A 5000-nucleotide genomic window follows, 5' to 3' on the forward strand; every position below is an offset into this window, starting at 1 on the left:
ACAATGCTTCTAAGAATTCGATTCCAAATCACTGCTTACAAAAACTTGATTCCAGATCACTGCTCGCAGATATTCGATCCCAAATCACTGCTAACAAGAATTCGATTCCAAACCCCCACTCTTAACAATTTGATTCCAAATCCTTGCTCACTAAAATCTAATTCCAAACCTCTGCTTTTAAGAATTCGATTCCAAATCACTGCTAATAATATTTCGATTTCAAATCAATGCTTCTAAGAATTCGATTCCAAATCACTGCTAATAACATTTCGATTTCAAATCAATGCTTCTAAGAATTCGATTCCAAATCACTGCTGATAACATTTCGATTTCAAATCAATGCTTCTAAGAATTCGATTCCAAATCACTGCTGATAACATTTCGATTTCAAATCAATGCTTCTAAGAATTCGATTCCAAATCACTGCTGATAACATTTCGATTTCAAATCAATGCTTCTAAGAATTCGATTCCAAATCACTGCTAATAACATTTCGATTTCAAATCAATGCTTCTAAGAATTCGATTCCAAATCACTGCTAATAACATTTCGATTTCAAATCAATGCTTCTAAGAATTCGATTCCAAATCACTGCTAATAACATTTCGATTTCAAAACAATGCTTCTAAGAATTCGATTCCAAATCACTGCTTACAAAAACTTGATTCCAGATCACTGCTCGCAGATATTCGATCCCAAATCACTGCTAACAAGAATTCGATTCCAAACCTCCACTCTTAACAATTTGATTCCAAATCCTTGCTCACTAAAATCTAATTCCAAACCTCTGCTTTTAAGAATTTGATTCCAAATCACTGCTAATAATATTTCGATTTCAAATCAATGCTTCTAAGAATTCGATTCCAAATCACTGCTAATAATATTTCGATTTCAAATCAATGCTTCTAAGAATTCGATTCCAAATCACTGCTAATAACATTTCGATTTCAAATCAATGCTTCTAAGAATTCGATTCCAAATCACTGCTAATAACATTTCGATTTCAAATCAATGCTTCTAAGAATTCGATTCCAAATCACTGCTAATAACATTTCGATTCCAAATCAATGCTTCTAAGAATTCGATTCCAAATCACTGCTAATAATATTTCGATTTCAAATCAATGCTTCTAAGAATTCGATTCCAAATCACTGCTAATAACATTTCGATTTCAAATCAATGCTTCTAAGAATTCGATTCCAAATCACTGCTAATAACATTTCGATTTCAAATCAATGCTTCTAAGAATTCGATTCTAAATCACTGCTAATAACATTTCGATTTCAAATCAATGCTTCTAAGAATTCGATTCCAAATCACTGCTAATAACATTTCGATTTCAAAACAATGCTTCTAAGAATTCGATTCCAAATCACTGCTTACAAAAACTTGATTCCAGATCACTGCTCGCAGATATTCGATCCCAAATCACTGCTAACAAGAATTCGATTCCAAACCTCCACTCTTAACAATTTGATTCCAAATCCTTGCTCACTAAAATCTAATTCCTAACCTCTGCTTTTAAGAATTTGATTCCAAATCACTGCTAATAATATTTCGATTTCAAATCAATGCTTCTAAGAATTCGATTCCAAATCACTGCTAATAATATTTCGATTTCAAATCAATGCTTCTAAGAATTCGATTCCAAATCACTGCTAATAACATTTCGATTTCAAATCAATGCTTCTAAGAATTCGATTCCAAATCACTGCTAATAATATTTCGATTTCAAATCAATGCTTCTAAGAATTCGATTCCAAATCACTGCTAATAATATTTCGATTTCAAATCAATGCTTCTAAGAATTCGATTCCAAATCACTGCTAATAACATTTCGATTTCAAATCAATGCTTCTAAGAATTCGATTCCAAATCACTGCTGATAATATTTCGATTTCAAATCAATGCTTCTAAGAATTCGATTCCAAATCACTTCTAATAATATTTCGATTTCAAATCAATGCTTCTAAGAATTCGATTCCAAATCACTGCTAATAATATTTCGATTTCAAATCAATGCTTCTAAGAATTCGATTCCAAATCACTACTAATAACATTTCGATTTCAAATCAATGCTTCTAAGAATTCGATTCCAAATCACTGCTAATAATATTTCGATTTCAAATCAATGCTTCTAAGAATTCGATTCCAAATCACTGCTAATAACATTTCGATTTCAAAACAATGCTTCTAAGAATTCGATTCCAAATCACTGCTTACAAAAACTTGATTCCAGATCACTGCTCGCAGATATTCGATCCCAAATCACTGCTAACAAGAATTCGATTCCAAACCTCCACTCTTAACAATTTGATTCCAAATCCTTGCTCACTAAAATCTAATTCCAAACCTCTGCTTTTAAGAATTCGATTCCAAATCACTGCTAATAATATTTCGATTTCAAATCAATGCTTCTAAGAATTCGATTCCAAATCACTGCTAATAATATTTCGATTTCAAATCAATGCTTCTAAGAATTCGATTCCAAATCACTGCTAATAACATTTCGATTTCAAAACAATGCTTCTAAGAATTCGATTCCAAATCACTGCTAATAACATTTAGATTTCAAATCAATGCTTCTAAGAATTCGATTCCAAATCACTGCTAATAACATTTCGATTTCAAAACAATGCTTCTAAGAATTCGATTCCAAATCACTGCTAATAACATTTCGATTCCAAATCAAAGCTTCTAAGAATTCGATTCCAAATCAAAGCTTCTAAGAATTCGATTCCAAATCACTGCTAATAACATTTCGATTTCAAATCAATGCTTCTAAGAATTCGATCCCAAATCACTGCTAATAACATTTCGATTCCAAATCAATGCTTCTAAGAATTCGATCCCAAATCACTGCTAATAACATTTCGATTCCAAATCAATGCTTCTAAGAATTCGATCCCAAATCACTGCTAATAACATTTCGATTCCAAATCAATGCTTCTAAGAAATCGATTCCAAATCACTGCTTACAAAAACTTGATTCCAGATCACTGCTCGCAGATATTCGATCCCAAATCACTGCTAACAAGAATTCGATTCCAAACCTCCACTCTTAAAATTTTGATTCCAAATCCTTGCTCACTAAAATCTAATTCCAAACCTCTGCTTTTAAGAATTCGATTCCAAATCACTGCTAATAATATTTCGATTTCAAATCAATGCTTCTAAGAATTCGATTCCAAATCACTGCTAATAACATTTCGATTCCAAATCAATGCTTCTAAGAAATCGATTCCAAATCACTGCTTACAAAAACTTGATTCCAGATCACTGCTCGCAGATATTCGATCCCAAATCACTGCTAACAAGAATTCGATTCCAAACCTCCACTCTTAAAATTTTGATTCCAAATCCTTGCTCACTAAAATCTAATTCCAAACCTCTGCTTTTAAGAATTCGATTCCAAATCACTGCTAATAACATTTCGATTTCAAATCAATGCTTCTAAGAATTCGATTCCAAATCACTGCTAATAACATTTCGATTCCAAATCAATGCTTCTAAGAATTCGATCCCAAATCACTGCTAATAACATTTCGATTCCAAATCAATGCTTCTAAGAATTCGATCCCAAATCACTGCTAATAACATTTCGATTCCAAATCAATGCTTCTAAGAAATCGATTCCAAATCACTGCTTACAAAAGTTGATTCCAGATCACTGCTCGCAGATATTCGATCCCAAATCACTGCTAACAAGAATTCGATTCCAAACCTCCACTCTTAAAATTTTGATTCCAAATCCTTGCTCACTAAAATCTAATTCCAAACCTCTGCTTTTAGGAATTGGATTCCAAATCAGTGGTCACTAGAAGTCAATTCTAAACCACTATTCAAAAGAATTCGATCTCAAATTACTTCCCACAAGAAAACGATCTCAAATCGATGCTCTGAAAAATTCGATCCCAAATCATTGCTCACAATTACATTAATTACATAATAATAATAATAATAATAATAATAATAATAAAAATAATAATAATAATAATAATAATAATAACAACAACAATAATAATAATAATAATAATAATAATAATGATAATAATAATAAATATCTGCTAGGATCACGAAACTAGCCTGGATCTATCAACACCCCACTGAATATTTCACTAAGAAAAAAAGATAATTAGCTTTTAGTGTCCCTTCTTCAAAGGGACGCGAGTCGAAGTAGAAGAAATATATATACGCCATTCTACACATTATCATTTAATTGCTATAATGATGCCCAACCTCTCTTAGTGAACATCTTACATGAACCAGATAAATAAGTTGTTGAAGAATAAACAGCCCATATAAACACCCGGGTCCCTATACATGAACCGGATAAATAAGTTGTTGAAGAATAAACAGCTCATATAAACACCCGGGTCCCTATACATGAACCGGATAAATAAGTTGTTGAAGAATAAACAGCTCATATAAACACCCGGGTCCCTATACATGAACCGGATAAATAAGTTGTTGAAGAATAAACAGCTCATATAAACACCCGGGTCCCTATACATGAACCGGATAAATAAGTTGTTGAAGAATAAACAGCCCATATAAACACCCGGGTCCCTATACATGAACCAGATAAATAAGTGTTGAAGAATAAACAGCCCATATAAACACCCGGGTCCCTATACATGAACCAGATAAATAAGTTGTTGAAGAATAAACAGCCCATATAAACACCCGGGTCCCTAGGGAGCCATTTCATTTTAGCAGTCCGATTCTTCATACAATTTCCCCAGTAATTATCTTGTATATTTACTTTGACACAGGCATTACTTATAGCCCTCATTTTCCAATTAGGTTCATTTCAGACCACTTTATGTAATATCCTTTAATTACCCTTAATGACATTATTACTCTAGCACATGAAACAATTGCGAAGTACGCAGTAAAAAGGAAGTTGTTACTGCTTTTTTTCAGTTTTTTTTATTAATTGTTAATTACTTCTAATATCGTTTATTTATTTCCATTTCCTTCCCTAAATGGGCTATTTT

The 5000-nt window shown here is 32.3% G+C and overlaps 1 protein-coding gene across 2 annotated transcripts in view; it reads right to left on the reverse strand.

Annotated features, from left to right (window-relative positions):
- The window catches only part of LOC137626072 (prolyl endopeptidase FAP-like), a 319030-nt gene that overhangs the window by 183595 nt on the left and 130435 nt on the right, over positions 1-5000 (reverse strand). The window lies entirely within an intron of this gene.

This window comes from Palaemon carinicauda, chromosome 33 (assembly GCF_036898095.1).
Source record: "Palaemon carinicauda isolate YSFRI2023 chromosome 33, ASM3689809v2, whole genome shotgun sequence".
Lineage (NCBI taxonomy): Eukaryota > Metazoa > Arthropoda > Malacostraca > Decapoda > Palaemonidae > Palaemon > Palaemon carinicauda.